This window comes from Heteronotia binoei, chromosome 5 (assembly GCF_032191835.1).
Source record: "Heteronotia binoei isolate CCM8104 ecotype False Entrance Well chromosome 5, APGP_CSIRO_Hbin_v1, whole genome shotgun sequence".
NCBI lineage: Eukaryota > Metazoa > Chordata > Lepidosauria > Squamata > Gekkonidae > Heteronotia > Heteronotia binoei.
Window position 1 is genome coordinate 6638780 of NC_083227.1, and position 26104 is coordinate 6664883.

A 26104-nucleotide genomic window follows, 5' to 3' on the forward strand; every position below is an offset into this window, starting at 1 on the left:
GGGAGAAACCTTTTGAGTGTTCAGAGTGTGGAAAGAGATTCCGTGGGAGGAGGAATCTTCAACAGCATCAGAGAACACACAAGGGTGAACCTTTAGAATTCTCAATGTCTGCCCCCAACTTGCCACACCTGGACTCATTAATGGCCCCAAGGGAGGCTTTTATGATGGAGTGACACCATCCCAATGAATGAGTGCACTCCCCGCCCTCTTGAACTTGCTGATAAGCTGTTTTCCCATCAGCTTCCATTATTGCAGTGGCAGCTCTCATCCCGGAGGGTCCAATGAAGATAAGGGGAGCAATTGTTGGGAGGACAAAGTAATGCATTGGAGAATCCAAAGAGGAGAAACCTTTTTCAGTGGGAGAGGAGATTAAGTTAGGGTGGCACTCTTCAACTGCATCAAAGATTGCACACTTGGGGAGAAAACATTTGAGTGTGCAGATTATGAAAAGAGGTTATGTCAGTGTGACAATTTTCAAAAGCTTATATGAACTCATATAAGGGAGAAACCTTTTGAATTTGGAAAGAGATGCTGTTGCAGAAGCACTCTTTGATGGCAACTGAGAACCCACGCAGGGAAGACACAGTTTTAATGTTGGGAGCTTTGAAAGAGATTCAGTCGGAGCGGTACTCTTCTACTGTGTCGAGGAACCCACACGAGGAGGAGCCGTGTCACTGCTTAGCCCACAAAAAGAGCTTTCCCCGTACTTCACACCTAAAAGACAACCACAGGACACAAAAAGTATTGAAAAGATGCCAATTGCTGTAAAAGGCTCTAATCTACAGAAGAAGCCTTACTCTAATCAGAAAGAAATGTTATAAGTGCTTGGGCGGGGTGTAAATCTGCATTCTCTTTCTTCGTCTCCTTTTAGGGAAAAGGTTGTGTCCAGTGTTAGCTTGAAGACCAACAAGGTTTTGTTCTGAGTGCAACCTTCCGTGTGCAAGCACACTTCTTCAGAGACAGCGAAACAGAACTTCCTCAAGTCTTACATCTAGTTAGGAGGTGGGTGGGCAGAGGGTTAGTTGCCAGGAAAGGCCAGTTAGAGTCAAGATGCAGAAGGAACTGGGCCTTGACTTGGATAGCCCAGGCAAACCCGATGTTGTTAGATCTCAGAAGCCGAGCAGGGTCGACTCTGGCAAGGGCGTGGATGGGAGACCTCCTTGGAATACCAGCAGTTGGGAAGTGGAGGCAGGCTTTATTTAGCTACCTCCCCAGATATACTCCAGGCCCCCAGCAGGGGTCAGACACCAGAGGTCGTCATGGCCTTCAGATGCACACACACACATGCACATATGAAAATACAGAAGAAGAAGATGCATCAGTCGCTGGTCATAAGTATAGCTGAGACTGGACTAAAGCAGCTGGTAAAACCTAAGCCAGGGGCGTCCAAACTGTGGCTCGTGAACCGCATGTGGCTGTTTCACGCATATTGTGCGGCTCCCGGAAGTCAAGGAGGAACTTAATGCAGGCTTACTCTCAAGTAAGCTTGTTTAGCACTGGGACCACAGTCAGCCTCTGAGCACTTACCCATAGATAGGCAAATATTTCTATCGTGTGAAGGGTGGAATGAGGGGAAATAGGCTTGCAAGCACTTCACCTCCACTCAGGGTTGGATTTAGATGAAGAGAAGCCCTAGGCTACTCCACTTGTGAGGTCCCTCCCAAAATTCTGCAATTCACAATTTCTCCTCGAAAGGACATAAGCTGTTATTGTTAAATGCCACAGTGATTGGGAAAAAAAGATGCATAAATGTTAAAATTAACCCTGAAAAGCTTTTGCAATAACTGAACTTTGTAAACCTTTTGTGGAATAGCATTAATTTTTAGGAAAATGAAGTTGTAATGTTATTCCTTAAAAAAAAACAAAAACCTTGAGTTTACTAATGATATTGCCTGGGAAGTGTAAATAATATGATCATGATTACCTGACAGTGTGGCACTTTTAGAATCTACTTTATGTTGTCATTAAACAGTCAGTTCTAAAATACATATTAAAAAGTAAACTACAACCATCAAATACAGTAAGACTAAAAATGTTTTTTTCTAGCCTTCCTCATAGCAAAATCATCCAAAATGTCAGCAAAATTTGTTTGTTTAAGTTTGTCACTTTCAATGTACAGAATGCTCAGTGTGGACAAACCTCTCTTGAGACATCGTGGCCCGTAATTAATTTTTAATTCTTTTGAGTCTTGAAAAACTCCTCTCTCCCAAGCAGTTAGTGACCATAAAGCTAAGAAATAGCCACAAGATTGCTTCCAGATTAGGAAAGGTCACTTGAATTTTTTCCTTGTATATAATTTGATAAAGGTCTGTATGAGACAGAGGATGCTCTTTCGTAAGCCTATGGCTTTGTCTCACGTATAGGTGAAAGTGCAAAAGTTCATCACTAAGTTTCAGGTCAATATCTTCCATCAACAGTTCAACGCCTTGCTGAATTTCTTACTTAGATGCTGTCAGATTAGCAAGAATGGAAAACAATTTGCAACATCACTCTACACCATACTTCTTTTTAAATCGTCTTCAAGCGCATCTAATATAGGAATAAAGGATTTTATCCTAAACTTATCTCTTGAAGAAAGTGCATTTAAGGCATCAGGTACACTTCTGTCATTTCTTTGCCATTCCCTTTCTCTTTGTCTCCTTGTTTTGCAGTTGACATTTGGCAAGGTGGCTTTTGCTTGTTTATCACGCTCATCAAAATCGTCTCTAATTTTCCTTTAAAAATCCAGAAGTGAACTGTACAAACTTGCACAAGAACTCAATAACAGGTCTGATTTCTGAAGGGCTTTGCTGACCTTGTGAAAATGACCTAGCACACGGGTCCAAAAATGCAGCATAAACACAAATTCCAGTTCTTCCATTTTCTGCCAAATTAACATCAGAGTACAAGCTGTGGCCTCTTGGCTCAGACTGAGTCGGCTGAAGTTGAATCCGACGAAGACGGAGGTTCTCTACCTGGGTCGGGGCGGTCCGGGGAGAGAGATCCAGCTGCCGGCCCTTGACAGGGTGCCACTGATACCGGTCCCCAAGGTCAAGAGCTTAGGCGTGTTCCTTGAGTCCTCCCTTACAATGGAGGCTCAGGTGGCAGCCACTGTTAGAGCTGCCTTTTTCCATCTTCGGCAAGCGCGGCAGCTGGCCCCTTACCTGGAGCGCAACGACTTAGCGACGGTAATCCATGCTACGGTCACCTCAAGAATAGATCACTGTAATGCTCTCTACTTGGGGCTACCCCTGACGCTAACCCGGAGACTACAACTAGTGCAGAACGCTGCGGCACGGCTGTTAATGGGGCTACCATGATGGGAGCACATTTGGCCAGTGCTGAGAGAGCTGCACTGGTTGCCTGTTGTGTTCCGAGTTCACTTCAAGGTGTTGGTATTAACCTTTAAAGCCCTATATGGTCAGGGACCTGCCTATCTACAGGACCGCCTTTCCCCATATATTCCCCAGAGAGCACTGCGATCAAGGACAAAAATTCTGCTGTCTGCCCCTGGCCCAAAAGAAGCCAAGCTATGCATAACAAGATCTAGGGCTTTCTCGGTGGCAACACCAGAACTTTGGAACACCCTCCCAGAAGCTATAAGGGCCCTGCGGGATTTGTTGGCGTTCCGCAGGGCCTGTAAGACCGAACTGTTTAAACAGGCATTTGTGGTTGATTGAAAATGGGCTGCCACCGGACACCCCACAGAATGCTGGCGAGCATAGGCAGAAGTCAATACCGCCTAGATTGGACTGAGACAGCGCTAATAGTTTTAAATTGATAAGTAAATTATGGTTTTATATGTTTTATTGAATTGATTGTTTTTATGATGTTGTGAGCCGCCCTGAGTCCGCTTGCGGAGAGGGCGGGATATAAATGTAAAGTAATAAATAATAAATAAATAAACAAATGATTGAGGGCATCAGTGATAGCAATGTAACTTTCCAAAAAAGCTTCTCTGGCTTTTGCGTGTGCACCCCACCTAGTGTCTGACAAATATTTAGGCACTTTAGACTGAGGTGGCAAAAATGATTTTAGAACTGCCCGTCTCTTTGTGGAGGATGAAAAGAAGGGATAAATTTCATTGATAATGTCAAAACAGCTCACTGCATCAAGGCGGAAATCCACAGCTGAACGGCTCACCAGATTTAAAGAGTGGCCTTCGCATGGAATAAATCTCGTAAATTGGGAGGGGTTTTTTAAAATTATTTTTTGCTGCATACCGTTGTACTTACCAGCCATTGTCCTAAGACCACCTGTAGTGTTTTCTAAAGTCATTTTCAAGCTTAGTACCGAAATAGTTGAACACTAAATCAGCCATGCTTTCTCCTGAGTGGTCTTTTAGCTCAAGGAAAGTTAAAAATCTCTCAGTTGGCAAACCATCTTCAGGTGATACATATCTGATAATTAAAGTCAGCTGATCAGTATGTGTAATGTCAGGAGTGGAATCTGCTGAAAAGCTGAAATATTCGGCCTTTCTCACATCAGCCAAAATTGCACCCTTAACTTTTTTTTTGCCATGAGATGACTCATTTCCTCACTGTTACCGTTTTCGCACACAGCTAACCTCGCAGTCACAATCCTGTTCCCTCCGCAGCGTCCGGTGGGATTTCGCACCATCTGCGCCGGAGTTACAGGAAGTGCCGCGGCTTTTGCGTAGCAAACGTAAACCACTAAAACCCAGTTTACGTTTGCTACGCAGAAGCTGCAGCACTTCCTGTAACTCCGGCGCAGATGGTGGGAAATCCGACCAGATGCTGCGGAGGGAACAGGATTGTGACTGCGAGGTAAGCTGTGTGGGAAAACGGTAATATTTTTTGACAAATAAGAGGGATTGCCTGATCCAGAATATCCATACCGATTGATATGGATCAAATTTTGCCACTAGTTCTAAAAGACCAAGATAATAGCCATTATTTGGGGATCCAAAGCGCTCATTGTCTCCTCTGAATGGTAAGCCTCGTTCTACAAGAATGCATATTACGGAAATAATTCTCTCCCATGACATGCCGCCAGTACTGCTGTTCTGCTTTTATTTGTTCCTCTAGCTTGGAAGTTAACGTTTGCCCTCGCGTCCTTGTTAGGTAGGCCAACATGGCATTCCTATGCTTCTCAGAGTTTTCATGAGTTTGGATAAGGTGGGGGTTTTGCCAGTCATCAACCCCTTCAGTAGCTAAAGCTGTGGAAGAAGAAGCAAGGTTTGGAAAGAGTTTACAAATAAAGCAATAAATCCGGCCCTTTGCGGGAGAATATACAAGCCACTCTCGGCTATATGTTTCCCCGTTTGCTTTTGTTGAATAAAACAAGAGCTTTTGTGCAAAACCTGGACTGCTTTTTGTGCACTCGCTTAAAATTTGAAAATGGTCCACAATGACGCAGAACTTGAGAAGGACCTCTCTCTACCCAATAGGATACTTCCTCGTGATAATTCTGACCACAAACGAACATCTGTTACAGTAGGTCTATGTTTGGCATTATCTTTATCTGCATCTTTCCACCTTGCTTTCTCCCTCCCCACCTATTTGCCTGCCTGCCTGCCTTCCCTCAAACATCTGACATTCATATTTTGCAGCTCTCAAGCATCTGATATTTATTCTATACGGCTCTTACAGTGAGCAAGTCTGGTCACCCCTGGTCCAGAACTTTGTTTTTCCTCCATGGTGTTGCTATGGAGTTGTGGATCCGTGATTTCTGGAGTGCAAGAAGAAGAAGAAGAAGAGGATATTGGATTTATATCCCGCCCTCCACTCCTAAGAGTCTCAGAGTGGCTCACAATCTCCTTTCCCTTCCTCCCCCACAACAGACACCCTGCGGGGCAGGTGGGGCTGAGAGAGCTCTCCCAGAAGCTGCTCTGTCAAGGACAGAGTCTCAGAGTAGTTCACAATCTCCTTTCCCTTCCTCCCCAACAACAGACACCCTATGCGGCAGGTGGGGCTGAGAGAGCTCTCCCAGAAGCTGCCCTTTCAAGGACTCTCAGAGTGGCTCACAATCTCCTTTCCTTTCCTCCCCACAACAGACACCCTGTGATGCAGGTGGGGCTGAGAGAGCTCTCCCAGAAGCTGCCCTTTCAAGGACAGAGTCTTCGAGTGGCTCACAATCTCCTTTCCTTTCCTCCTCCACAACAGACACCCTGTGGGGCAGGTGGGGCTGAGAGAGATCTCCGAGAAGCTGCCCGTTCAAGGACACAGTCTCAGAGTGGCTCACAATCTCCTTTCTCTGTTACAACATGAAGTATGCAGAATGTATAATATGGAGTATTAAAATACATGAATGGGTGTTTAAATTGGACCTTTATTATAACATGAACTATGCAAAATTTTAAACGTGGAGCACTAAAATATATGAAGGTTTTAAAATGGTTATAATAAATTTTGTTATTCATCACAGTAGCTGTTTAAGTTCCATTGTTGGTCCCATTTACTGTGATCCCTTTTCCTTGTTACGTAACCTCCAGGGAGCGCCTGGAGACCTGCTCTAACAACAGGGCATCTCCAGACTGCAGAGATCAGCCCCCCTGCAGAAAAGGAAAGGGGGGCATCAGAGCCCTGTTGATCCCCTCCTGCCCCCAAACCCTGCCTTCCCAGCTCCCCCTCCCATCTCCCACCGCACTGTGGGGGGGCACAGAACACCGCTTCCTTCCACCCCAGTTCTTCTCCGGTCCTTATTCTAAGGAGCTGCTGGGATTGAGCTTCAGCCTCCTTCCCTGGATCCTCCGGGCATGCACCCCCATGCAGATTTACTCCCGAGCAGCCCCATGGAGCAGCGCTGCAGATGGCAGCCTGGCTTCTGGAGAGGACAAGAAGGCACAGGTTGCGCTCCTCTGCAGCACCGAAAGGGTTAAGGCCAGAAAGCCATTGGCTACAGAGGCCCAGCAGGGAATGCAAGGGGGGGGGGAGAAGAGGAGGGGCTTTTGGTTGCCTTCCTTGCCTTTGCAGGCATGCGCGGGGAAGGGGTTTGCTTCCGAACTGGGGAAGAGAGCAGAGGGGCTGCAGAGAAGCTGAAGCAGAGCAAAGCAGCGCACCTGGAGCCTGGAAAAGTTTATTTAAAAGTAAGCCATGCGAGGAGGGGAATAAGCTTTTAGATTGCGGGAGGGAGGGAAGCGGGGAACATGCATGCCAAACCAGGGGTGTGCTAAATTGGTGGGGGATTTCTGGAGGGGGGGGGGGGACTGGGAAGGGAAGAAGTCCACAAATTAAATATTATTATTATTAGAGTCCTCCCTCCCACTCCTTGCTCAGCCTCTCTACCAAACTTCTTCTGTGGGTGGGGATTCAGCTTCAGCCTCCTTTTTCTGAGAAGTCTGAACGCCTCTGGATCCTCTGGGCATTCCACCCCGTGCAAAGTTGCTCCCGAGCAGCCCCATTGAGCAGCGTTGCAGACGGCAGGCAGCCTTCTCCTGGAGAGGACGGGAGGACACATTTTGCACTCCTCTGCAGCACCGAAAAGGTTAACGCCACAAAGCCATTTGCAAGAGAAGCCAAGCTGGGGGGGGGGGGCGTGTTTGGAAAAGATTGGGGCTCTTTCCCTCTCTCCGTGAGCTCATGGATGTGGGAAGGAAGGGGTTTGCTTCTGAACTGGGAAAGAGAGCGGGGAGGGGTGCAGAGAAGCAGCAGTAGCAGGAGGCGGAAACTTGTAGCTGGATCCCCCGGTAGGTTTACTTAAAAGTAAGTTACAGAGAAGGTGGAGAGGGATAAGCTGCTTGGGAGGCAGGCAGGGATCAGGCCGAGCTGTGGTTTTCCAAGGTTGGCCACCTCCTTCCCGTGCAGCCCTTTCCTCCTGGGGAAGTGCTTTCTGTCTGCTGGAGGTGGGTTCTAATTCTGGGAGAACTTCAGGCCCCACCTGGCCGTTACAAACCAAGGGATTCAGGGGAACAGCTAAAGCCCCCATAATAAACTACTGTGAATACATAACTTAACACATTTTACTATAGATCCAAATATTATTTCTTATGTTCAGTAATCAATAAATGAGTCCCCACCCCTTTCATGCATAGATCCATTGCACAGTCCACCATATGAAGTGCCCTAAATGTCTCTTGAAGGGCAAGCGTCTTCTCGGCCTCTCCCAAGAGCAGGGGGAAAGTTCTTTCGCTGATCCTGTATTTCTTGAATCAAGAGCCTGCAAATAGACTGCTCAGTTTCATATGTCGATTTCAGTGCAAAGGGGGAACCTTGTGAGGACGGCAGGGATCAATTCCTCAGGAATTTCTTTGGCGCTGTGGTAAACTTTGTTGGTTATTTCTTCAGGGTAGTTGATTGTTTTGGCTTCTGCCTCCTAGAGGTTGTTAACTCTGTGAGGCACCAGTTTTATTCAATGACGTAAGCGGAGTTTGCTGGGGAGCAGAAATAATCGGTGTCTTTCAACGCACAATACATGAAACTGACGTTCTCTTGCTGGTCCTTTTCATTCTGCAAACCAAGAACCCAAGCAGGCCTTCTGGGGAGTGGGGTGAGTTAAGGAAGGGGTGTGGGCTGGGAGAAGGGAAGTCCAGCCTGCACTGGAATCGGCTGCAGCCCCATCCTAGGCCCCTGATACGGGCCCACTGTGGGGCTCAGATTCTTCCTCCTGCACTGGGGTTAGGGTGGGCGGAAGGACATCTTTTGCCAGGCGAGAGAGGCACAGACCCCCAGGCAGCTCAACAGGGAGAAGCACCAGGGCACGGTCCCAGGAGGGGAGGGTTCAGATCTTGTTAAGCGAGATGCCGGCAAGAATATGAAGCCTGCCTTTGTGGGGGTCAGGAGGCCCAGAAAGGAATCCCACATGCGATCACATCTGTTGAATCATTCATGCTGATTGGCTTGTCGCAGTTGAAGGAAGGACAATGGCTCGGCCAACCTTGTCCGGCCTCCATCTTAAGACTCAGAAGGCAGCTTTAAAGCCTTCATGTACTTTGGCCTATGCAGGAATGCTGAGGGTCTCAGAATGTGCTGCCCTTTCACCTCCTTCCTGGAATCCACATCGGGGAGGGGGGGGGTAAAACAGCTTATGTAAACATTGGTTGTTTCATTCTGCACGTTGCTGGTAAATGATTGTGTAAGAAAGAATGTATAAAATAAAGCAACCACTGTCAGAAAGACATAAGCAGCATGGACAGACTGGTGCGTCAGAAAGACATAAGCAGCATGGACAGACTGGTGCGTGAACCTCATCTCTGAGTCGTGTGACCATTACTACACGCAACGGCAGGTATTTTGGCTGACTCTTCCCCCAACAGCCATCTCCAGTAGGTCACCACTGAGATAATTAGTAGCCATGCAAAGGTGTCCAAGGTCTTGGCGTAGACTTCTTTCCAAGTAGTCTGGACTCTGGAAAATGGTCCTTCTTTCAGGGTGAGCTGGAATACGGGGCCAGGAGAAAACTGAGAATTCTCTGGATGAAGGACTTGGGGTATATTCCCTGCTTCTTTTTCAGAGTGGATGTTGTATTTATAGGTGCATGTATGCGTCTGCGTGTTTGTGTGTGTGTATATATACATATTTTGCTTTTGACACACTTCTGTCTGTCTCTCTCCATCCCCTCAGGGAGAAGCCTCTCTTCAGAGCCAAGTAAATAAAGGCAACTTCTCAAAGACAGAGGTGGCCCAAGAGAGGGAAGGAGATGGAAGAGCAGTACCCAGGAGGACCTAGAACTGACAGGACAGCAAAAAAAAGTCCACATCCCACCCCAGCTGGGAGTGGTGTTGAATTCTGGGAAAGGGCTGTGCCAGAGGTCCTGGCTAAGAACACCCTGATTTCAGAAGTATGTTGCCAATGTTTCCGGCAGTTCTGCTACCATGAGGCCGATGGGCCCCGAGAGGTTTGCAGCCAGCTCCATGGACTTTGCAGCCAGTGGCTGAAGCCGGAGAGGCACACCAAGAAGCAGATCCTGGACCTGGTGATCCTGGAGCAGTTCCTGACTCTCCTGCCCCAGGAAATGCAGGGCTGGGTCAGAGGATGTGGGCCGGAGACCAGTTCCCAGGCAGTGGCCCTGGCCGAAGGTTTCCTCCTGAGTCAGGCAGAGGAGAAGAGGCAGGCAGAACAGGTGAGGGATTCCCTCCAGGTGTGTCTGCTAGAGCAGGGGTGACCAATGGTAGCTCTCCAGATGTTTTTTGCCTACAACTCCCATCAGCCCCAGCCATTGGCCATGCTGGCTGGGGCTGATGGGAGTTGTACTCAAAAAAACATCTGGAAAGCTACCATTGGCCACTCTTGTACTAGAGAATTTCTGACTCCTGTAGATAACTCATCAGATCTGCTGATAGGAGGGTGCAGAGTGTGGGAGTGGGGCAGGATCCCTTCCTTGGTCTCTTTTCCATTCCATCTCTTACCCCTCCCCCTTGCTGCTGTTTCAGATGCAGGGACCACCTTTGGAGATGGAAGCTGCAATCCCTGAGGCAGAAGGGGCTTCCTTGGAGCAGGGGCAGAGGGGGCAGGCGGTGGAGCATGCCCAAGATGCCCTCTCCTGTGGTAAGGACTCCTTGCGCCTGGGGAGCCTGTGAATGTGATGGGTAGAGAGGTCAGGTCAGTGGGGGGGGGGAATGCATATTTCTAAAGGCAACACAGAGTTAATCCGTTAATCAATATCCACACACTGTGATGACTCTAAAAGATCAGACAAACTCCTGGAGGACCATTTATCCCATGACTTTAAAAATTCATCTCTCACCTTCCTTCCCTAAAAGGTCTCAGATTCCCTGGGGAGGGGAAGGCAGGCAAACCTCAAAAGGGACCCTCCACCTTCTGGGGGAGCAGAGCTCTGAAACCACTCCCTGGGGGCCAATAATCATGGGGACATTTTCCTTCTGTGCCTGTGCTTGGAGGGTCATCTGGGGTGCTGCTGTGGGTCGCAGGGGGTGGAGTAGGGACGGCAGGCTCTGGCCCAGCATTTACAGCACTGGAGAGGGTCTTGGGGTGGGACATGGGACAGCCGTGATGCCATGTTGAGGTTGAGTCAGGGTGAAAACCTGGTTTAATTTAATTTAAATTTAACTTGCGATTTATACCCCGCCCTATCCTTCAAGGCAGGCTCAGAGAGACTTACAACATTAAAACGTTACAGTAACAATAACTAAAACCTCTCCAATTCAGTATGCCCCAGAAACACTCTGAAAGCTCATTCCTATGACCCTCCAGTCACCAGATTTGCTCCAGGCATGTCTGGTCCAACAGGATGGTGCTATCTCGTGCTATTGCATTTCCACACCTCATTTCCCTCCTTGTAGAGCAAACACAACTCTGACGGAAGTCTGAAATACATTGGCAGTATTTATAATTCCTAAGGCTCAGAGGTCCCTGGTGCTTCTCTTCTGCCTCTCTCAGAATGTAGTATAAAGTATTTTAAAAACGAGTTGAGTGTACATAGCAGAAGGTTTCACAACCCTGAGAATAGTGTGTGTGTGAACCAGGAAACAAACAAGCAAACACCCTCCCTCCCTCTCTTGTCTCAGGAACAGGCAGTGAAGAGATGCTGTTAAGCCCTTGTCTTTTCCAAGGTGTGGGAACAGTCGCTGCACCTCCAATCCAGGTAGGAGAGATGAGCGGGGGGGACACAGTCTGGGTCCCTCCTCCTTTCTCAGGGGAGCTTTTGCTCCTTCAGTTTCACCAAGGGGTCTGTGAGAGAGATGCTTTGAATGCTGTTGCATTTACCCATCCCAAGCCTTATTTTCTGTACCTTCTTAGATGACTCCCTTCCAGGGTGGAATCTCTGAAGAGGAGGGAATCTTCTTTTTCTTCCAGGGTCCCTTTTCGTTTGAGGAGGTGTCCGTCTCTTTCACGGAGGCAGAGTGGACCCTGCTGGATCCGGGCCAAAGAGCTCTGTACTGGGAAGTCACGCTGGAGAACTATGGGAACGTGGCCTCTCTGGGTAAGGATCTTTCAAGTGTACCAAAGGTGCAACTTACTGCCACTGGGAGGAGGAATGAATCCAAATATTGAATGCATCATTTTGAGGCCTTTCCCACCACTTGGGGAGGGGCTGGAGCTCCCTGGCAGAGCATCTCCTTTGCATGCAAAAGGTCCCAGGTTCAATCCCCAGCATCTCCCATGAAAAGGATCAGGTAGGAGGTGAAATGAAAGACACTGCCTGGGACCCTGGAGAGCCCATGCTGGACTGAGCAGATGATACTGACTCCAAGGGACCAGGGGTCTGTTTTAGTGTAAGGAAACTTCACACGTTCACAGAATCATAGAATTGGAGCTGACCTCTCGGGTCATCTAGTCCAACCCCCTGCAAAATGCCGGGGATTCAGGACTGCCCTTGTTGCAAGCCCAGAGGATGGCAAAGGAAAAAAACCCCTCCAGAAACCTTGGCTAAAGTTGCTTCCTGACTCCAAAGTGGCAGTCGCATTTCCTTGGGCATGTAAGAAAGAGCCACAAGAACAAAGCACTGATGCAGTCCTTCCTTTGCACCCTCCCATTGTCTACCTAAGTTCACAGAATCAGCATTGGTGTCAGGTGGCCTTCTAGCCTCTGCTAGAATCATAGGAACAAAGAGTTGGAAGGGGCCATAAAGGCCATCTAGTTCAACCCCTGCCATCACCTCCATAGGTAGCAGATTCCACAGTGGAATAAATCTTACTCTTGAACATTTCCCCTTATATCCAACTGGCGGCTTCCTGCCCTCATTGAGAGTCCTCCTCTTTTTAAAAACCTCCAAAGAAGAAGAAAAAGATATTGGATTTATATCCCACCCTCCACTCCGAAGAGTCTCAGAGCGGCTCACAATCTCCTTTACCTCCCCCCCACACCACAACAGACACCATGTGAGGTAGATGAAGATACTGGATTTATATCCCGCCCTCCACTCCGAAGAGTCTCAGAGCGGCTCATAATCTCCTTTCCCTTCCTCCCCCACAACAGACACCCTGTGAGATAGATGAAGATATTGGATTTATATCCCGCCCTCCACTCTGAAGAGTCTCAGAGCAGCTCACAATCTCCTTTCCCTTCCTCCCCCACAACAGACACCCTGTGAGATAGATGAAGATATTGGATTTATATCCCGCCCTCCACTCTGAAGAGTCTCAGAGCGGCTCATAATCTCCTTTCCCTTCCTCCCCCACAACAGACACCCTGTGAGATAGATGAAGATATTGGATTTATATCCCGCCCTCCACTCCAAAGAGTCTCAGAGCAGCTCACAATCTCCTTTCCCTTCCTCCCCCACAACAGACACCCTGTGAGATAGATGAAGATATTGGATTTATATCCCGCCCTCCACTCTGAAGAGTCTCAGAGCGGCTCACAATCTCCTTTACCTTCCTCCCCCACAACAGACACCCTGTGAGGTAGATGAAGATATTGGATTTATATCCTGCCCTCCACTCCGAAGAGTCTCAGAGCGGCTCACAATCTCCTTTACCTTCTTCCCCCACAGCAGACACCCTGTGAGGTAGATGAAGATATTGGATTTATATCCCGCCCTCCACTCCAAAGAGTCTTAGAGCGGCTCACAATCTCCTTTCCCTTCCTCCCCCACAACAGACACCCTGTGAGATAGATGAAGATATTGGATTTATATCCCGCCCTCCACTCTGAAGAGTCTCAGAGCGGCTCACAATCTCCTTTACCTTCCTCCCCCACAACAGACACCCTGTGAGGTAGATGAAGATATTGGATTTATATCCTGCCCTCCACTCCGAAGAGTCTCAGAGCGGCTCACAATCTCCTTTACCTTCTTCCCCCACAACAGACACCCTGTGAGGTAGATGAAGATATTGGATTTATATCCTGCCCTCCACTCCGAAGAGTCTCAGAGCGGCTCACAATCTCCTTTCCCTTCCTCCCCCACAACAGACACCCTGTGAGGTAGATGAAGATATTGGATTTATATCCCGCCCTCCACTCCGAAGAGTCTCAGAGCGGCTCACAATCTCCTTTACCTTCTTCCCCCACAACAGACACCCTGTGAGGTAGATGAAGATATTGGATTCATATCCTGTCCTCCACTCCGAAGAGTCTCAGAGCGGCTCACAATCTCCTTTACCTTCTTCCCCCACAACAGACACCCTGTGAGGTAGATGAAGATATTGGATTTATATCCCGCCCTCCACTCCGAAGAATCTCAGAGCGGCTCACAATCTCCTTTCCCTTCCTCCCCCACAACAGACACCCTGTGAGGTGGGTGGGGCTGAGAGGGCTCTCACAGCAGCTGCCCTTTCAAGGACAGAGGCTCAGAGCGGCCTACAATCTCCTTTCCCTTCCTCCCCCACAACAGACACCCTGTGAGGTGGGTGGGGCTGGAGAGGGCTCTCACAGCAGCTGCCCTTTCAAGGACAGAGTCTCAGAGCAGCCTACAATCTCCTTTCCCTTCCTCCCCCACAACAGACATCCTGTGAGGTAGATGAAGATAATGGAGTTATATCCCGCCCTCTACTCCGAAGAGTCTCGGAGCGGCTCAAATCTCCTTTCCCTTCCTCCCCCACAACAGACACCCTGTGAGGTGGGTGGGGCTGAGAGGGCTCTCACAACAGCTGCCCTTTCAAGGACAGAGGCTCAGAGCAGCCTACAATCTCCTTTCCCTTCCTCCCCCACAACAGACACCCTGTGAGGTGGGTGGGGCTGGAGAGGGCTCTCACGGCAGCTGCCCTTTCAAGGACAGAGGCTCAGAGCAGCCTACAATCTCCTTTCCCTTCCTCCCCCACAACAGACCCCCTGTGAGGCGGGTGGGGCTGAGAGGGCTCTCACGGCAGCTGCCCTTTAAAGGACAGAGTCTCAGAGCGGCCTACAATCTCCTTTCCCTTCCTCCCCTACAACAGACACCCTGTGAGGTGGGTGGGCTGAGAGGGCTCTTACAGCAGCTGCCCTTTCAAGGACAGAGGCTCAGAGCGGCCTACAGTCTCCTTTCCCTTCCTCTTTTAGCTGTTATATACATATTACTCTAGAAGAAACTGCTTAATATAACCCAAAAATCTCACTTAGTCTTTTAAGATTGCATATCAGTTCTTATTGAGAGTTCCATATCTGACTACCCACAAAGAGAGAGACAATTCAAAAACCCTTCTTCTGAAAAAATTTCCACATTTTGATTTTTTTGGCTGAGGTACACCTTCTCTCTCCTTAATGCAGTCATCCCTATCGGTAAAAGTAGGAAGGATTCCACGCCATTTGTTCCTCTCGAAAAAACTTCAATCAGTCTTGATTTCCGGTCTTTCTTTTTAACTGCGGCATAAGGTTCCATTTTGGTTTTCTTTTGTTCGTTTCCCAGCGGATCACTCTCCCTTTCTAATTCCACAGACGTCACCAGGATCTCTTTAACACTCTGCTCATGCAGATTTGAGATTTCGCTAGCTTTCAGCATAAAAGCTCCCATTTGTTTTTTCATCAACTCTGTTAATGAGTTACTGTTTTTTAATCAACTCTGTTAACCAAGATCCTGCTTCAGAGAAATTATGCTACGTAATATGTCTTTTTTATAAAACATTTCACTTTTACATTGCCATTTTTCCTCTGTCAACAAACTCAGTCTATTAATCCAAGTTGAAAAGTAGCTCAGTCTGCCTCTCCAAATCTCCTCCTGCTGTGATTTTGGATGTTACCATTTCAGTTGCAATCAGACGACAAAGACAGATCTCTCTAGAATATATCTCATTTTTGTTCAGACCATATTGCAGCCAGATAATAGTCTCTTTAACACATATCCAATTATAATCCGGGTCGATTTAGGTATCTGTATTCATTCTAATTCAGATTGTTTCCAGCGCTCAAAGTTGTTCTTTTAACTTTTTGAAGTCTCATTCACCGGGAAAGTGGGGGTGGAATCCACTTCTTTCCCTTCCTTTGAACTGACCCATTTGTTGTTATGTAAAACGACCCATTAGCCGGTGGTATTGAAAGCACACTTACTTGCCAAGTGCAATTGTCATGCTTGAGATAGGAAAGTGATACATCAGGAGCTTATTGAGAGAAAAGAAAGCAAGTGGTCGGGCGTTTACCTCTTACTGCTGTTTTAGCTATCATGGCGGTGGAGCTTTGGGGCATACAAGAAAGGCAGGAACAGCCGCCACTGAGCCCCTGGCTTCTTGCAAAAGTCCCATGCCGAAAGAAAACCCCTTCAGGGTCAACCGCCTGATTCAGAGGGGCCGCTGGACAGACGATCCGCGGACCCCTGCTGAGCTCAAGGCGACATAACCCGGAAAAAAACTATGTTAATCCGGCTCTGCCCACGAGTTGCACCAGACCTCTTAATAATCACTGTAAGCCTTGGGGGGAACTAAGATTCTTTGCTTCACAGATCCATTTCACAAATACTGGTTCAGATTCTGACCTTTTATCCGGACTGCGGTGCTGAGTTTCCAGAAGAATCTTTAGTTTTTTATTTCTTTCTTTCCTCATAAGACTGATTACTTTCTCTCTGTCTCCCTCGCTCCGTCTGCAAAAGAAGCCAGAAGTATAAGAGAGTCTATGGTGGAGAAAGAGAACAGCCTTGCATTTGAAGAAAGGTTCCAGAGTTCTTCTAGAGCAGGGTTTCCCACACTTCTTTTCCTCGTGGCCCAGTTATTTTTACACTTCTCCCTAATGGCCCACTAAAATTCAGGGATGGAGCCAGTAGACTTTGGGGGTGGAGCTGGGAGACAGGAATTATGTCATTTCCTGTGGTGTCACTTCCAGGTCAAGACCCAAGTGATGTCACTTCCGGGGCACACTGAACCAAAACTCGATCCCTTCCTGTGATGTCACTTCCAGGGCACTCCCCCAAACCTGCCTCTTCTTCTGAAGTAACTTCGTTTTTAGAAAAATCTCTCTGAAACTCATGCTGAGCCAAAATGGGGGTGGAAAATGGGCAGTCTGCAACTTTTTCATACATTCCCAGAGTCCTTTCTTTCCACCTCCACACCTGAATGCACCTATCTGTTTGTATTTTCTTCTCCAGCTTGCAAGCACTCCTAATGCCCATGTTCAATTGCCTGCACCACCTACACACCCCTTCCTCAACAGCACTGGCCAGTGTATGCAGTTTGGAGCGCTGTTGCCATTGCCATCAGGAATGCCAGCACTGTGTACCACCCACACTGGGCCCTGGCAGCTGCTCTACCTCAAAATATCTGACACATTTAATAGGTCAAGGGCCAAGCCTTCTTGAGCTGCTACTACTGGAACCCTGCCTCAGGCTTATAACCAAGCTTGCTTGGTTTCAAGAAAATCTTTTGATAGCTATTTTTCATACATTTCCTTGGCTGAAACACTGGGACATTGCTGTGAAAGATAGCAGAGAATTGTACTGCAATTAATGAATTAATTTCAAGTTATATGAAGTTCATACAAGCTTTTCTGCAGTTATCCCAAACAGGATATTTATGAGGGACTTGCAGCTTTTTACTGGCTGTGTTTCCCATGCCTTTAAAAGCAACCTGTTGTGCAGACATTTAGCCAGTGAACTACTTTCATCCTTTTTAATATCTACAGGAGGAGTTTAATTTTGGTGTCAGACAGCTGTTAAAACCAGGACCAGTAAAATGGTGCCAAGTTCATACTGCCATCAGTTCCAGTGGTGTTAAGATATACAGCAGTAATCTCCAATAATCTCTTTCTGCCCCACACCTCTCACTCTCACTCACTCTCTCTCTCTCTCTCTCGGCTTGACTTCGCGAACGAAGATTTAAGAAGGTGCAGTAGTCCACGTCTGCTGCAGGCTCGCTGGTGGCTGACAAGACCAATGCGGGACAGGCAGATCCGGCCACAGTGGCTGCAGGGAAAAGTCTGATTTGGGGTTGGTGCTGTAGCAGTGCGATTCTTCCTCAATCTCCTTTTGTCCTCAAGACCAGCTATGCGTGCGTTCTCAAAGGAAGAGACAGCCTGGTGGATGGTGTGCCTCCATGCTTTGCGATCTGAGGCTAGGTCAGACCACTGGTGATGGTTGATGCGACAGGTGCCAAGGGATTTCTTCAAGGAGTCCTTGTACCTCTTCTTTGATGCCCCTCTATTTCGATGGCCGGTGGAAAGTTCGCCATACAGAGCAATCTTGGGAAGGCGGTGGTTTTCCATCCTAGAAATATACCCTGCCCAGCGCAGCTGCGTCTTCAACAGCAGTGCTTCGATGCTTGTAACCTCCGCCCTCTTGAGGACTTCAGTGTTGGTCAGAAAGTCACTCCAGTGGATGTTGAGGATGGTGCGAAGGCAGCGCTGATGAAAGCGCTCATGGAGTCGCAGGTGATGACGGTATAAAACCCACGATTCGGAGCCGTAGATGAGGGTTGTCAACACAACCGCTTTGTAAACATTGATCTTTGTGCCTTTTTTCAGATGCTTGTTGCTCCATACTCTTTTGTGCAGTCGGCCAAATGCACGGTTTGCCTTTGCCAGCCTGTTGTCGATTTCCTTGTCAATCTTGGCATCTGAGGAGATGATGCACCCCAGGTAGCTGAACTGCTGGACTGTCTTCAGAACTGATTCACCCACAGTGATGCAGAGAGGCTGATAATCTTCCTGGGGGGCAGGCTGGTGGAGAACTTCTGTCTTCTTCAGACTAACTTCTAGGCCGAATAGCTTGGCAGCCTCTGCAAAGCATATGAACATATGAACATATGAAGCTGCCTTATACTGAATCAGACCCTTGGTCCATCAAAGTCAGTATTGTCTTCTCAGACTGGCAGCGGCTCTCTAGGGTCTCAAGCTGAGGTTTTTCACACCTATTTGCCTCGACCCTTTTTTGGAGATGCCGGGGATTGAACCTGGGACCTTCTGCTTCCCAAGCAGATGCTCTACCACTGAGCCACCATCCCTCCCCTAAGCAGGACGTCATATGCTGCAGAGCTGATACCGAGTGGGAGACGAGTGCAGCAGCATCAGCAAACAGTAGCTCTCGGATGAGTTTTTCCATCGTCTTGGAGTGGGCCTTTAGTCGCCTCAGGTTGAACAGGCTGCCATCGGTGCGATAGCGGATGTAGACACCATCGTCATCATCTAGATCTACTGCGGCTCTTTGAAGCATTTTTTTTAACAATAAAATTGAATTTTTTTTTTAAAAAAAGCAACCTGTTGTGCAGATATTTAGCCAGTGAACTACTTTCATCCTTTTTAATATCTACAGGAGGAGTTTAATTTTGGTGTCAGACAGCTGATAAAAGCAGGACCAGTAAAATGGTGCCATCACTTCCAGTGCTGTTGAGATAAAGAGCAGTAATCTCCAGTAATCTCTTTCTGCCCCACACCTCTCATTCTCACTCACTCACACAGAAATCTCATAGAAAGGCCAGCTGGCTACAACTGGGGGTGCCAACGTTCCATTGGCAGCGCTCCAGTGTCTGCAACAACGGTATGATGAACAGAAAAGTTTCATCCAGTAAAAATGGAAAGAAATTAAAAAAGAAAGGGAAGGAATGAAATGGAAGGAAAGAAAGAACATAAGAGAAGCCATGTTGGGTCAGGCCAGTGGACCATCCAGTCCAAAATTCTCTCAATGCCCCAAAAGCACCAGAATGTCCACCAGTGGCACAAGGGCACTAGAAGCCTTCCCACTGTTGCTCTCCCCCACACCAGCACCAAGAATGCAGTCAGAGCATCACTTGCAGGGAAGGAAAGAAAGAAAGAAAGAAGGGGGGGACAAAGAAAAAAAAAAGCCTTACCATCAGATGACCCCAGCCAACAACAATGCTGCCCAGGGGTCATTTGGTTAAAAAGATAGCTACTGGCATGCCCACTCCCCGCCCCTCCCAGCTGAAAAAAACATCCCCCCCTTCTGTGCCACCCAGGTCTCATGAGGAAATCTCCCCAAAAGAAGATACTGCGAGGCACATGAAAGCTCATACCTTGAAGAACACTTCAAGTGCCATTGGACTCCAGCTTTTCTCCCAAACACAGGGAGGGGGGGAGAAGGAAGGAGAGGCAGCCCAGCTCCTCTCTCCAAAACACAGAGACGGGGGGGTGGAAGGAAGCAGAACAGAGCTCAGGCTTTGCAGCCTGTGTCAGTCTTCAAGGCTAGCTTTTCTCTGCACAACACAGAGATGAGGGAAGTAAGGCAAGGGTGGGGCTAGCTTTGGTGGGGGCGGGGCTAGCTTTGGCTTTTCTTGTGGCCCGGTATTGAATCTTCTATGGCCCAGTACTGGATTGCAACCCTGCAAATGGGAAACACTGTTTTAGAGGATCCCAAGAGCATATTTTCTTCCCAAATGAGCAGGTTCAGAGTGAGTGACCTTTACTATTATGTCAAGGCAACAGGCCACAAATAACCATACTGAATTCCTGATTCCTTTCTGTACTACATTTAGTTTCATAATCCTACAGGCCGGTGGGTAAGGAGGGAGGGAGGCCTTAATCTGGAGGCTCAGAAGCTCCTTCTGGGCAAGAGTTCAGCTGAAGTTCTTCATGGGTGGGGGAGGTATCCTTAAATACCAGATATTCTTGGGGGGAGGTGGAGGGGTGGCTAAGATCAGTCCAGCTGGATGAAGCCAATGGGCCATCAGTCCTTTCCTCCTGCAGTCCCATAGATGCCTTTGGATCTTACCAGCCTTCCCAAGTGCTAACAGTTTCTCTCTTTTTATCCCAGCAGATTATGATCAGAGGAATGAGGAGGGTGAGAAACTTCATCAGGAAATGCCGGATAAAGGTAAAAATGAAGACTTGAAAGAAAATGTCAGGAATACAAGCAGAATGAAGAGAAAGAAAGGCAACTGTATGGTTGAGAAATGTGATGGAAGACACATACATTTTCCAAAGCACAGGAAAATGAAAGCAAGTAAATCCATTCACTGCAGAAAGTATTTCAGAAATAGATCACAGCTTCTTGTGCGCCAAAGAATAAAGAGAGAGGAGAAACATTCTGAATACTCAGACACCACACATATATTCAGCCTCAATGGTAATCTTCAACAGCATCAGACAACCCACAGAAGGGAGAAACCTTTTGAATGCTCAGAGTGTGGAAAGAGATTCAGTCAGAGTGGCACTCTTCAACGTCATCAGAGAACCCACACAGGGGAGAAGCCTTTTGAATGCTCACAGTGTGGAAAGAGATTCCGTTTCTGTGACCGTCTTCGAAAGCATCATAGAACCCACACAGGGGAGAAATCTTTTGAATGCTCGGAGTGTGGAAAGAGATTCAGTCGGAGCGGCACTCTTCAACAGCACCAGAGAACGCACACAGGGGAGAAACCTTTTGAATGCTCAGAGTGTGGAAAGAGATTTAGTCAGAGTGGTTATCTTCAAAAGCATCAGAGGACCCACACAGGGGAGAAACCTTTTGAATGCTCAAAGTGTGGAAAGAGATTCCTCTGGAGTGTCAGTCTTCAGTGTCATCAGAGGACCCACACAGGGGAGAAGCCTTTTGAATGCTCAGTGTGTGGAAAGAGATTCAGTGAGAGTGGTTATCTTCAATATCATCAGAGAACCCACACAGGAGAGAAACCTTTTGAGTGCTCAAAGTGTGGACAAAGATTTGGTATGAGTGGCAGTCTTCAACGTCATCAGAAGACCCACACAGGAGAGAAGCCTTTTGAATGTTTAGAGTGTGGAAAGAGATTTATGTGGAGTGGCAATCTTCAAAATCATCAGAGAACCCACACAGGAGAGAAGCCTTTTGAATGCTCAGTGTGTGGAAAGAGATTCAGTCATAGTGGCAGTCTTCAATATCATCAGAAGACCCACACAGGGGAGAAGCCTTTTGAATGCTCACAGTGTGGAAAGAGATTCAATCGGAGTGGCAATCTTCAAAAGCATCAGAGAACCCACACAGGGGAGAAGCCTTTTGAATGCTGGGAGTGTGGAAAGAGATTTAGTACGAGTGACAGTCTTCAAATACATCAGAGAACACGCACAGGGGAGAAACCTTTTGAATGTTCGGAGTGTGGAAAAAGATTCATGTGGAGTGGGAATCTTCAAACGCATCAGAGAACCCACACAGGGGAGAAGCCTTTTGAATGCTCAGAATGCGGAAAGAGATTTAGTCGGAATGGCAATCTTCAAAATCATCAGAGAACCCACACAGGGGAGAAGCCTTTTGAATGCTTGGAGTGTGGAAAGAGATTTAATAGGAGTAGCAGTCTTCAAAGGCATCAGAGAACCCATACAGGGGAGAAGCCTTTTGAATGCCCAGAGTGTGGGAAGAGATTTACTATGAGTGGCTATCTTCAAAAGCATCAGAGAACCCACACAGGGGAGAAGCCTTTTGAATGCTCAGAGTGTGGAAAGAGATTCAGTCAGAATGGCAGTCTTCAAACGCATCGGAGAACCCACACAGGGGAGAAGCCTTTTGAATGTTCAGAGTGTGGAAAGAGATTCAGTCATAGTGGCAGTCTTCAATATCATCAGAGAACCCACACAGGGGAGAAGCCTTTTGAATGATCAGAGTGGTAATCTTCAACAGCATCAGAGAACCCACACAGGGGAGAAGCCTTTTGAATGCTTTGAGTGTGGAATGAGATTTAGTATGAATGGCCATCTTCAAAAGCATCAGAGAACCCACACAGGGGAGAAGCCTTTTGAATGTTCAGAGTGTGGAAAGAGATTCAGTCAGAATGGCAGTCTTCAAACGCATCGGAGAACCCACACAGGGGAGAAGCCTTTTGAATGTTCAGAGTGTGGAAAGAGATTCAGTCATAGTGGTAGTCTTCAATATCATTAGAGAACCCACACAGGGGAGAAGCCTTTTGAATGCTTTGAGTGTGGAATGAGATTTGGTACGAGTGGCAGTCTTCAATATCATCAGGAGACCCACATACGGGAGAAGCTTTTTGAATGCTTGAAGTGTGGAATGAGATTTAGTATGAATGGCCATCTTCAAAGGCATCAGAGAACCCACACAAGGGAGAAACCTTTTGAGTGCTCAAAGTGTGGACAGAGATTTGGTATGAGTGGCAGTCTTCAACGTCATCAGAAGACCCACAAAGGGGAGAAGCCTTTTGAATGCTCAGAGTGTGGAAAGAGATTCAGTCAGAGTGGCAATCTTCAATATCATCAGAGAACCCACACAGGGGAGAAGCCTTTTGAATGTTCAGAGTGTGGAAAGAGATTCAGTCATAGTGGCAGTCTTCAATATCATTAGAGAACCCACACAGGGGAGAAGCCTTTTGAATGCTTTGAGTGTGGAATGAGATTTGGTACGAGTGGCAGTCTTCAAAGGCATCTGAGAACCCACACAGGGGAGAAACCTTTTGAATGCACAGAGTGTGGAAAGAGACACAAGAGATAACCTTTCGAATCTTCAGTGTCCGTCCATGGCTCGCCGCCCCTGAACTTGGAAATTGCCCTAAGGGAGGCTTTCATGATAGAGAGACACCATCCCAATGAATGAGACCACTCTCCCCTCCACCACCACCACAATCATACACTGAACTTGCTGAAGAGCTGTTGGCCCATCAGACTCCTTTACTGCAGTGGCAGCTGTTCTCCCGTGCAGCCCGATGAGGGTAAGGGGAGCAGGCAATGGGACAGAACCCAGAAGAAGCAAGGACAGACTACGGCATTGGTGAATCCAGAGGGGAGAAACCTTTTGAGTGCTCGGAGTGTGAGAGAAGATTCATTAAGAGTGGCACTCTTCAGCTGAATCAATGATCCCACGCATGGGGAGAAACAGTAGCGCTTCTCAACTGACACAAAAGGAATGTTCATTCATAGCAGGGAGGGTCCAATTCACCAGCAGCAGATAATCAGACTGATATCAATATTGTTCTTTAGAGAGAGCCAGTTTGGTGTAGTGGTTAACTGTGCGGACTCTTATCTGGGAGAACCGGGTTCGATTCTCCACTCCTCCACTTGCATCTGCTAGCATGGCCTTGGGTCAACCATAGCTCTGGCAGAGATTGTCCTTGAAAGGGCAGCTGCTGGGAGAGCCCTCTCCAGCCCCACCCACCTCACAGGGTGTCTGTTGTGGGGGAGGAAGGGAAAGGAGAGTGTAGGCCGCTCTGAGCCTCTGTCCTTGAAAGGGCAGCTGCTGTGAGAGCCCTCTCAGCCCCACCCACCTCACAGGGTGTCTGTTGTGGGGGAGGAAGAGAAAGGAGATTGTAGGCCGCTCTGAGCCTGTCCTTGAAAGGGCAGCTGCTGTGAGAGCCCTCTCAGCCCCACCCACCTCACAGGGTGTCTGTTGTCGGGGAGGAAGGGAAAGGAGATTGTAGGCCGCTCTGAGCCTGTCCTTGAAAGGGCAGCTGCTGTGAGAGCCCTCTTAGCCCCACCCACCTCACAGGGTGTCTGTTGTGGGGGAGGAAGGGAAAGGAGAGTGTAGGCCGCTCTGAGCCTCTGTCCTTGAAAGGGCAGCTGCTGTGAGAGCCCTCTTAGCCCCACCCACCTCACAGGGTGTCTGTTGTGGGGGAGGAAGGGAAAGGAGAGTGTAGGCCGCTCTGAGCCTGTCCTTGAAAGGGCAGCTGCTGTGAGAGCCCTCTCAGCCCACCCACCTCACAGGGTGTCTGTTGTCGGGGGAGAAGATGTAGGAGATTGGAAGCCACTCTGAGTCTCTGATTCAGAGAGAAGGGCGGGATATAAATCCAATGTTGTCATCTTTAAGAATTTAATAAACCTCTATTTTGTTGTGGTCTGGTTTGTTGTCAACGCCTGTCGTTGAAGATGCAGAAAGCCCCGGCTTGGGCTCTTTGACAGGGTGGCAGTTTAAGGGGATCGAGGCCTCTGTCCACAACTGAGTCTATGAACAATGCACTCTCTGGCTCAGAGAATGAGGTTATTATTTTGGAGAGTCAGTATGGAAAAGGCAGGGAAGAAGACAAGAACATCAAGGGGTACTGCTGAAATTGAGGTTACTGTGGGGGAAGATTCTGGCATACAGGGAGGCAGTAGGAAGTGCGGAAGTGCCTGTGAGGAGACAGCTCCCTGGCATGACGAGGAAGAAGAGCTTTATCTAGGGTCCCCAAGAAGAGAGCACTGTGGGAGAACTGGTTTGATTCCCCTTTCCTCCTCCATGTGCAGCCAGGGGCAGTGCCAGGCAATTTGGTGCCCTAGGTGAGGCTACCTACTCGCATTCCCCCACCACCAATTAAGGGGGGGGGGAAACACATTCCAGATATTTCTGCAGTGCTGTAGGATGGCTGAGAGCTGGAGTATATTTGTAGGTCTCTTCCCCTGTGCAGAATTAGAGTCTGATTACAGCTGTGTCCTATTATCCCGTTCATTCAACTGTGACTTGCGTGGGTTTAAACTTCACACACTTCTAATAAGCACACTAAAGATGCTTTAGAGCAGGGGTGTCAAACAAGTGGCCTGGGGCTGAATCAGGCCCCCGGAGGGCTCCTATCAGGCCACCGAGGAACTGGTTATCATCTGCTTCCGTCTCCCTCTCTCTTGCTTCCTTCTGCATCACAGCTTGCTTTGCAAGAATTGCTCAGTCGCAAAGGAGCTACAGAGCAAAGTCTTTATGTTCTCCATTGGCTGAGGCCCCTCCCTTGGGCAGGAAGAGGAGAGGGTAAAATTCCTTTGCCAGGTTCTCTCAATTGCACAGCAGAGCTACTGAGCCAAGCCTCTCTTCCTTCTGTTGGCTGAGGCTCCTCCCCCTCCTGGTCCCCTGGGGAAGGAAGGATAGAACCACAGCTTCCTTTGCCCAGTTCCCTTGATCCCATGGCCGAGATACAAAGAAAGCCCCTTTAAGACCAACGCGTGCTAAAGTTTTAAGCATGTTTTAATTTTAGGGTTTTTTTGGTTTTGTTTTTACAAAAATCTTTTATTGTGTTTGTCTGTGTCCTTCAAAAAGTTTATGTCTCTGCCACCCAATCTTAAATAGGTACACACACGGCCCGGCCAGACATGGCTCAGCCCAACAAGGTCTCATTTATGTCAGATCCTGCCCTCATAACGAATGAGTTTTGACACCCCTGCCGTAGAATGATTGCATATTTGGCTTTCTATCTGCTTCTACCCTTTCTGTCAAGCCAGACAGAAAGCTTTGCTGGGTCCCATCCCTCGTCTGCACAGCAGGTGTGACCCATAAGACGCTGCATGCAGGAGACCTCCATTGGGGAAAAGACGGGTCAGCTTTGGTGCACGAAACCAAACATCCTTATAGCTGGCAGCTTTAAAATCCTGCCAAAAGCTCTGGACAGAAGATGGCAAACGGATCACTCTATTTAAGATGCAAACGGTGACTATAAAATCCCTCCCAGCTATTTCCCAAAGAGAGTTTCCTTTGAAACTGACATACCTGACAACCCTAAATTAAACATGGGGCAATTTGTGCAAAATCAAGGGAAGGGCAGCCTATCTTTGGCGGGGGGGGG

General features: G+C 48.0%; 2 protein-coding genes across 2 annotated transcripts in view; one reads left to right on the plus strand and one right to left on the minus strand.

Annotated features, from left to right (window-relative positions):
- LOC132572129 (zinc finger protein OZF-like) overlaps positions 1 to 26104 on the minus strand; it is a 1123325-nt gene that overhangs the window by 90996 nt on the left and 1006225 nt on the right. The window lies entirely within an intron of this gene.
- Positions 1 to 26104, plus strand: part of LOC132570915 (paternally-expressed gene 3 protein-like) — a 234642-nt gene that overhangs the window by 41545 nt on the left and 166993 nt on the right. The gene's annotated exons all lie outside the window — the stretch shown is intronic.